We start from the raw sequence: 9,890 nt of genomic DNA, 5'->3' as shown, positions 1-9,890 counted from the left end.
AGCCTTTGTCCATTCACTTTAAAAACATCACCATTTTTAGGATTTTCAATATCCACAGCTCCATAAGGATACACATGCTTTACAACATATGGGCCTGTCCATCTTGATCGTAATTTTCCTGGGAATATGTGAAGTCGAGAATTATAAAGCAAAACTTTTTTACCAATCTCAAAAGATTTTCTAAGAATTGTTTTATCATGAAATGATTTGATTTTTGCTTTATAAATCCTTGAATTCTCATACGCATCATTTCTGAGTTCATCAAGTTCATTAAGTTGCAATTTACGCAATTTGTTGGCATCATCCATGCTTGAATTTAAAGTTTTGATCGCCCAATAAGCTTTATGTTCCAATTCCACAGGCAAATGACAATGTTTTCCATAAACCAACCTATAGGGAGACATATTCAATGATGTTTTAAAAGCTGTTCGATATGCCCACAGTGCATCATTAAGTCGCAGAGACCAATCTTTTCTATTTGAGTTAACAGTTTTTTCCAAAATTTGCTTTATCTCCCTATTAGCTAATTCAACTTGTCCATTTGTTTGAGGATGATAAGGAGTTGTTACTTTGTGAGTAATACCATATTTTTTCATTAATGAAGCAAATGGTTTATTAACAAGTGAGTTCCCCCATCACTTATCATAGCTCGAGGAATTCCGAATCTACTAAAAATATTTTCTTTCAAAAATTTGATGACGATTTTATGATCATTTGTTCGACATGGAATTGCCTCTATCCATTTGGAAACATAATCAACTGCAACTAAAATATACAAGTATCCAAATGACGGTGGAAAAGGTCCCATAAAATCAATTCCCCAACAGTCAAAGATTTCAATTTCAATGATAGGATTCAAAGGCGTCATGTTTTTTTTTTTGAAATTGCACCCAATTTTTGACAATTTTCACAGATCTTGCAGATTTCGTGGGTGTCTTTAAACAAAGTGGGCCAATAAAATCCACACTGCAAAATTTTTGCAGCCGTTTTCTTTGAAGAAAAATGTCCTCCGCATGCTTCTGAATGACAAAATTTAATGACACTACTTACCTCATTGTCGGGTATGCAACGTCGAAAAATTTGATCTGGACAGTACTTGAACAGATACGGATCATCCCAATAAAAGTTTTTTACCTCATTCAAAAATTTTCTCTTATCTTGGGAACTCCATTGCGGTGGCATTTTTCCTGTCACAAGAAAATTTACTATATTAGCAAACCAAGGTGTAGTAGTAACTGAAAATAGATGTTCATCAGGAAAATTATCATTAATTGGTGTCATTTCACAAGATGATCCTGTTACTAGTCTCGATAAATGATCGGCTACGACATTCTCGGTTCCTTTTTTATCTTTGATCACAATGTCAAATTCTTGGAGCAACAAAATCCATCGTATCAGTCGTGGCTTTGCATCCTGTTTCGTCAACAAATATCTAATAGCAGAATGATCAGTAAACACAAAAGTCGTTGATCCAATCAAATAAGAACGAAATTTATCTAATGCAAATATTACAGCAAGTAGTTCTTTTTCAGTTGTGGAGTAATTCATTTGAGCATTGTTTAAAGTTCTACTTGCATAATATATCACATAAGGCTTACCGTTTCTTCTTTGACCCAGTACTGCACCGACTGCATAATCACTCGCATCGCACATGATTTCAAATGGTAAAGACCAGTCAGGAGGTTGCATGATAGGAGCTGATGTTAAATGTCGAATGATTTTATCAAAAGCATTTTGACATTCTTGAGTCCACTCAAATGCAGTGTCTTTTGTTAAGAGGTTACAAATGGGTTTAGAGATTAAACTAAAGTCCTTTATAAACCTCCTATAAAATCCAGCATGTCCCAAAAATGATCGAATTTCTTTAATGGTTTTTGGAGGGGGTAAATTGGCAATGACATCAACTTTTGCTTTATCAACTTCAATTCCATGAGATGACACAACATGTCCCAAAACAATTCCAGAAGTAATCATGTAATGACATTTTTCCCAATTTAAAATAAGACCTTTTTCCTCGCATCTTTTTAAAACTTTTTCCAAATTTTCAAGACAATTATCAAATGTATTCCCAAAGACAGTTAAATCATCCATGAAAATTTCCAAACAATTTTCAACCATGTCGCAAAAAATGCTTAGCATACATCTTTGAAATGTTGCTGGGGCATTGCATAATCCAAATGGCATCCTTCTAAATGCAAATGTTCCAAAAGGACATGTGAATGTAGTTTTATCTTGATCTTCGAGTGCAATGGGAATTTGATAATAGCCTGAATATCCGTCAAGAAAACAGTAGTAGGGATGACCAGCTACTCTTTCTAAAATTTGATCCAAAAATGGTAATGGAAAATGATCTTTTCTAGTGGCATCATTTAATTTTCTATAGTCAATACACATCCGCCAACTAGATGGGACTCTACTTGTTAACAATTCACCTTTTTCATTTTTTATCACTGTGATGCCAGATTTTTTTGGAACTACTTGTGTTGGACTTACCCACTTACTATCAGAAATAGGGTAGATAATCCCAACATCAAGTAGTTTGAGAACTTCAGTTTTCACAACATCTTTCATGTGTGGATTTAATCTCCTTTGTGGTTGTTGAGATGTTTTAGCATTTTCTTCTAAATGAATTTTGTGTGTGCAAATTAGTGGATTAATGCCCTTGAGATCTTTCAGTGTCCAACCAATTGCATTTTTATGTCTTTTAAGCATATCAACTAATTTACCTTCTTGATCACTTTCTAGTTTGGAAGAAATTACCACTGGATATGTTTCATCTTCTCCAAGAAATGCATACTTCAATTCTTCTGGCAAGGGTTTTAACTCCAATATGGGTGGTTCGTCTTTGTTCTCATATTTCGCCTCAAATTCTTTCTCTGATCCTGTTAACGAGTGATACCTGATAAAATCATCAAGATCAATTTCAATATTTTCTTTAACAGTTTCAATTGAACAAATATCTAATTGATCACGAGTACTCCCTTCTTGAATGTTTTCTTCCACAAGAGTTTCAATAAGATTTTCATCTTCACTTTCATCTCCTTTGTCATGTGGTTGCTTACAAAGATTAAAAACATTGAGCTCCAAGGTCATGTTACCAAATGACAACTTCATTATTCCATTCCTGCAATTTATAAGAGCATTAGAAGTTGCTAAAAATGGACGACCCAAAATTACAGGAATTGCATTACAAGCTTCGATAGGTTGTGTATCTAAAACTATGAAATCGACAGGATATACAAAGTTATCAACTTGGACCAACACGTCTTCTACCATACCTCTTGGCACTTTAACAGATCTATCGGCAAGTAAAAGTGTTACCGAAGTAGGTTTTAACTCGCCTAGATTGAGTTCTTGATAAACTGAATATGGAAGTAAATTCACACTAGCTCCAAGATCAAGCAAGGCTTTTTTAATCTTTCGTTCTCCAATAATACATGAAATAGTAGGACAACCAGGGTCTTTGTATTTCAAAGTATTATTATTTTGAATGATTGCACTTACTTGTTCGGCTAAAAATGCTTTCTTTTTCACATTCAATTTTCTTTTCACAGTGCACAAGTCTTTCAAAAATTTAGCATATGATGGTACCTGTTTTATTGCATCTAATAAAGGAATATTAACTTTTACTTGTTTAAAAATATCATATATATCAGAATTCAAATTTGATTTTTTTGTATTTTTCAATGCATGAGGGAATGGTGGTGACACTGTCTGTTGAACCTCCTCTTCGCAAGTTATGGGTTCCACTTCCTTACCCTTTGAAGTTGATTTATCATCATCTTCACAAGGTTCAAGAATGGATTTTTCCACAACCTTACCACTTCGAAGGGTAATAACAGATTTTACCTGATCCATCGGTTGAGTTCCAGAAGTTCCAATTTGTGAATGATGATCCTTGGGATTAGGCAAAGGTTGTGAAGGAAATTTACCTTTCTCATGAACATTAAGTGCAGATGCAAATTTAGCAAGAGTATCTTTCAAATCTGTCATGGTTTGAGCAGTTTGAGTATTGATAGACTCTTGCTTTGCAATGAAAGAATTCAATGTATCTTCCAAATTTCTTTTCGGTGGAGGAACATAAGGTGCATAATTTTGAAAATTTTGTTGATTTTGAAAATGTGGTTGCGGAAATTGTGCAGCATTATCATTCCTCCAACTAAAATTTGGATGGTTTCGCCAACCTGGATTGTAATTTTGAGAAAATGGTTCAAAATTTGGCCTTTTGAAATTGTTCAAAACATTGGCTTGTTCATGGAGACATTCTTTAAAAGAGGGCAAAGTGGGACAATCTTTTGTAAAATGATCACTTGTATCACAGATGTGACACGCAATTTCTTGAACAGATTTTAATTGACCATTCTTTTTCAATTCAAGTGCTTCAACTTTTCTTGCCAAAGAAGTAAATCTAGCTTGAAGATCATGTTCATCTTTGAGAGTGTACATACCTCCACCAGATGTAGGAGATTGAATCTTGTTTGATGGTTCGATTGTACCTATAGTGTCCCAATTTTGAGCATTTTCAGCTAATGAATCAAGATACTCAATTGCCTCGTTTGGATCTTTATCTTCAAATGTTCCATTACACATAAATTCAACCATTTGCCTATCTTTAGGTGTTAAGCCTTCATAAAATTGAGAAACAACTCTCCAAATTTCAAAACCATGATGTGGACAAAGATTAAGCAATTCTTTGTATCTATCCCAACATTGATAAAAAGTTTCTCCTTGTTTTTGAGTGAAAGTGATGATTTGCCTTTTGAAAGAATTTGTTCTATGAGATGGAAAAAACTTTTTCAAAAATTGTTGTTGCAATTCATCCCAAGTTCGAATGGATCCCGATCTAAGATTTTGTAGCCAAGTTTTAGCTTTATCTTTTAAAGAAAAAGGAAAAAGCTTAAGTCGAATGGTGTTCATGCTACAATTTAGATCATTATATGTGTTGCACACTTCTTCAAACTCTCGTAAATGCATGTATGGATTTTCAGAATCTAAGCCATGAAAGTTGGGTAAAAGTTGGATAATACCAGGCTTAAAATTGAAATGAGATGCATCAGGGGGAAAAACTAGACATGAAGGTGCACTAGTACGTGTAGGATTCATGTGATCTCTAAGAGTTCTTCGTCTATCATGATCATGTTGAGATTGAATTTCATCTTCATTTTCTTGGATGGGTTCTTCCGCCATGTTTTGTAAAAATAAAGGGTTATTTCGAATGAGTCGACCACTAAGTGTACGTGACCAAATGCTCATGCAAATGCAAATGCAAAATAATAAAAACACACAAAAGCAATAAATATTCAAATAAATAAAAATAAACTATAAACAAAATTAAATAGACTTGAAATTAAATTATACTTCCCCGGCAACGGCGCCAAAAACTTGTTGCGACTTTGATTGTTGCAATCCCAAGAGCAGGTTGTCCACAAGTAATATAATTCGGTGAGTCCGAATATCGTATCCACAGGGAAGCTAAGATAATTACAAGTCCACTAGAATGTCTTTTTGTTTTGTTTTTGTTTTTGTTTCTTTTTAATTTTAATTGTTTGAATATTTAATGGGTAAATTTTAATTGTTCAAATTTTAATTTAAGTAGTTGAGATTAAAGGATCCACTCTTGGTATTTTAATAAAGTTAACATTAACGAACAATATTGAAATCCACTTAATAAAATGGTTCCAATATATTAAATAATCATATTTATATTATGTTATAAATTATTATCTCATAAATATATAATATATACCAAAACTTATAGATGTGGTCAAGTATTTATTGTGCTATATATATATTTGTAAACACTAAATCAAGGTTCCCACTTTAAATGGTTGGTAAAACCAAACTAACATTTAAATGGTACCAAGAAAATATTATTATGATATATTTATATATAGTAAATCAAGGAATCCAAGTTAAATGGTTGGTAAAACCAAACTAACATTTAAATGGTTCCAAGAATTTAATATTATAATATATTTATATATAATAAATCAAGGCATCCACTTTAAATGGTTGGTAATACCAAACTAACATTTAAATGGTTCCAAGAATTTAGTGTAACATATAGCAACAATAAATCAAAACTCCCACTTATAAGTAGGGTATAAAAATACTTAAAGAAATAAATATAACATAAACAATAAATAATGATTAAATAATATAAAACATAGATTCTTACCTTATAATAACCTTATTATCATGCCTAGAGCTTCACCTTATCATCTCAACTTTAGGAAGTTAGCTATTCATTATTCAAAGTGTAAAACTTTGAATATGAAATTAACATGCTAATTATATTTAAATGAAGAAATAAAAGAAAAATATAGAGAGAAATATTATGAACTCAAAGATTTGTTCATAGAATGAGGGATCTCTCAATACATTACAATACACCCCTATTTATAGCCAAATTTGGGGAGACAACCACAAATAAAATATTATTTTTTACACAAAAGTCTTCATTGGTGTTCCAAGAAATTAATATTATATTACACATCACTTTTGAAGGTCTTCTTCTTCGAATTTGCTTCTTCACATAAAATGAAACATGTGGATAATTGAGTTGTCTAGTTGTGGTATTTTTTTCAGAATATTTGACCAAGTAATTTGAGAGATATGGTCAAAATATTAGAGCATGGTAAAACTGCCACTCCTTTGGTAACTTTAATTGTTGCTTAATTTGATCCCAATTGTGAAAGGATTTTTATCTCATGCTTGCCATCAATATTGTAGATATTAACATCAACTTTCTACAGGTCCAAGAATCATCTTAATCCCATTTGCAATGCCAAGTTTATTCTTCTTTTATCGAACCTGTAAAAATAGTAAAAACTTATAATTACACAACAACTTATATTTTATACAATTTATTATAAAACATATAATATTTAAACATTTAATAAAACAAAAACTATATATTTATATTATAAAACATTTAATTAATGTACAATTTTTATGTTTATCAATCCACTCAAGTGTCAGCAACTCCCATAAATCATCAAATCCTGCATCATACAAATCTAATGAGTCTAAAGGCTCAGCACGTTCTAAACAGGTATTGCAAATAATACATATACATTCACATGCATTAAAATCATATTTTTATTTAAAATATCTTTTGAACATAAAAAAACCATTTAAAATCATTTTAGCATAATTAAATCATAAATCGTAAAATCATTTTGAAATAAATTTAAGCATAAATAAATTCTTTAAAAATCATTTAAAATAAGCTTTAAGCATAAATAATTCATTTAAAAATAGCTTTAATCTTCATCATAAATCATATATTAGAAGAATCATTTTTATCATAAACTTTCAATCATATATCATTTTGGGTGAAGTTTGATCCTTGAAAGTGACTAGCTTTTGTCCTCGGTCAACTGATCAGTCTTCAACTCCACATGGCCCATGAGGGTGTGCACTAGGCTCCACCATGGAAATAAGATTGTTGGGGTTCCCTCGGGTGAATTTTCCCATAGACGGGTTCCCTCGGGGGCCTTTACCCACAAATGGATTCCCTTTGGGGCCTTTTCTCGTAAATGAGTTCCCTCTGGGTTTTTTCCCCTCACAACATCCCCATAAAATCATATCATAAATCATATCTTTTGTCACAGTCAATTCATATCCCTCAAAATATTTTGCGTTTTATTTTAAAGTCATAAAATAACATAACTTTCCAAAAATATCATTTTAGACAGTACAAATTCCACAGCTTTATCATAAATCATAAAAATACATATTATCATAAATCATAATTTTAAATCATATAGTATCATTTAACATGCGTTATGATCCTTTAGAACGCTGCCAAGCGTTTTTTCGTATTTTCCTAAGTGTAAAATTACCATTTTGCCCCTGGACGTAAAAATTCTCGAGTTTATCTTTTTCTCACTTTTAATGGCATGGTCTTATTCTAAATAATTATTTAAGCTTAAATATAATTTTTCATAATTTTATAAAGCTTTAAATTGACTTTTCAATTAATTCTTTAATTAACGTTTCGTTTAGTGATTAAATCCCGGATAATTCCAAAACTCATTATTTTAATCCCAAATTTTTAACATAACATTTTTATTATTTATCCTACCCTTCTAAATCATGAGCCACACTCGTGGACCCATGGATTCAATTTTTGTTCTTAACTTCGTTTTGACACATATACGAACCACCCGAGCCAACTCCTTATTTGTTCCAGCCACCAAGCCAACCCACCTAGGCACCCTCCTGACCAAACCCAGCCCAAGGAACCAGCCCCTAAGACGCTCAAACTCTCCTGGACAGAAGCCAAACCTGCGCATGGGAGGAACCTCACGCCTATGGACTCCCTAGCCAACCTAGGACACTTCCAGCCGAGTCACCACCGTGCCCACCTGACCCAGACCATCCCTGGACCACGCACAGCCCCTACAAAGCCCAACCCATTCACTTGAACGCATGCACGAACCACCCGAAGTACACAAAAGCTACACGTATTGTTGCCACTCACGCTACAAGACTCCTAGCCACCCTAGGACTCCTCTAGCCACTTAACAAGCCATCACCTCGGACCCTCACCGACCCTGGACCATGCCCATACACAGCCTAAGCCTATCCCAGCCACTGAACGCATGCAGGGAGCCCCTTGAAACAAGAACAAGCTGCGCGCCTTCCTCCCGTGAGTTGCTGCTGTCAAGTTTCTGTGGAGGCTTCTACCCAGGCCACCACCAAGCCCAGCCCTTCCTAGCCCTCCCTGGACCGTCCTTGGCCACAGTCCAGACCACCTAGCCCAGCCCTCTTTCAAGCTTCCCTTTGCAAGCTCTCGGCCAAGCAGGAAAAAGCTATGGGATGAGTCCTATCAACCAAGGACTCTCTTCCAGCCCTGCTGCACGAGTTCTAGCCCTGCTAGGGCTCCTCCTAGGACCTAACCATGCCCTATACGCACCCTACATAAGACCTGGACGAGCCCCAAGTGACCATACGTAGCAAACAAGCCCCTTGAACTTGTACAACCTAACCAAACCCATGTTCCTTTCTTTATTAATTCCCACGGTTCCAGCTTGATATTCCAGTCAATTTTTTATCATGTTTTGTTCAGGTTTCAATCATATTTTATCATGTATTGGCAGCGTGTCCATTGGATTAAAAAAATGTTTTCAAAACAAGCGTATCGTTAAAATTTTGAAAATACGTAACGTAACGTAACACCGATATTTTTCATGCACAATTAATTAAAACACATATATTATGATTTGTATGATGTTTGAAATGGTTTAGAAAAACGTTCCTTTGTGTTTATAACGCTCGAATATATGATCTTCGGCGAGGGTGCGACGTTGGTCGACCGGACAACGAAAACTCCTAGCCTTTTCTCCTTCCCTTAATTTTGAAAATTGTATGTGTGTGGGAGTGAATTTTTGGCTGATTGAAGTGAATTGTGAGGTTATGAAAGCCTCAAAATTTAATTTGTGAGTTAAATGGGATTTGGTTTTAGGCTTGCAACTTAAGGGTAATTGGGCCAACTTAAATTAATTAAATTGGTCCAATAATACTTAATTAATTAAAACCTGAATTTTTTCGAAATTAGTTTCCATAAAATAATATTTTTGATCTTTTAAAACTCTTTGTTTGCCCAAAACCGGCTTCCCTGGGAAAATCGAGCTCGACTCGTAAAATAATTCGAACTCCAAAATTTTTAGGAAAATTAGATCATTTTTAATCATATTAGGAAACCTTTTCATTATTTCATGAAAAATACATATTCTTGTCTTGGTCGTCCTTGGTCTCCTTTCCCCTGCCTATTATCGAATATTCGGGTAAAATCCTTAATTTCATTAAATCATGTCATATTATCATTTAATCATGCAATCACATATTTAATCATATAATAAATATCATGCTAAAATTTAAAA

General features: G+C 33.7%; 1 non-coding gene across 1 annotated transcript; it reads left to right on the top strand.

Annotated features, from left to right (window-relative positions):
* The first annotated feature begins 4,660 nt into the window (after nucleotides 1-4,660).
* Nucleotides 4,661-4,769, top strand: LOC140815330 (small nucleolar RNA R71). The gene has a single exon (XR_012114342.1). It is a non-coding gene; the product is annotated as a small nucleolar RNA R71 (small nucleolar RNA).
* Nucleotides 4,770-9,890: the final 5,121 nt, after the last annotated feature.

This window comes from Primulina eburnea, chromosome 1 (assembly GCF_022965805.1).
Source record: "Primulina eburnea isolate SZY01 chromosome 1, ASM2296580v1, whole genome shotgun sequence".
Taxonomy (NCBI): Eukaryota; Viridiplantae; Streptophyta; class Magnoliopsida; order Lamiales; family Gesneriaceae; genus Primulina; species Primulina eburnea.
This window is presented reverse-complemented; position numbering and strand designations above follow the sequence as displayed.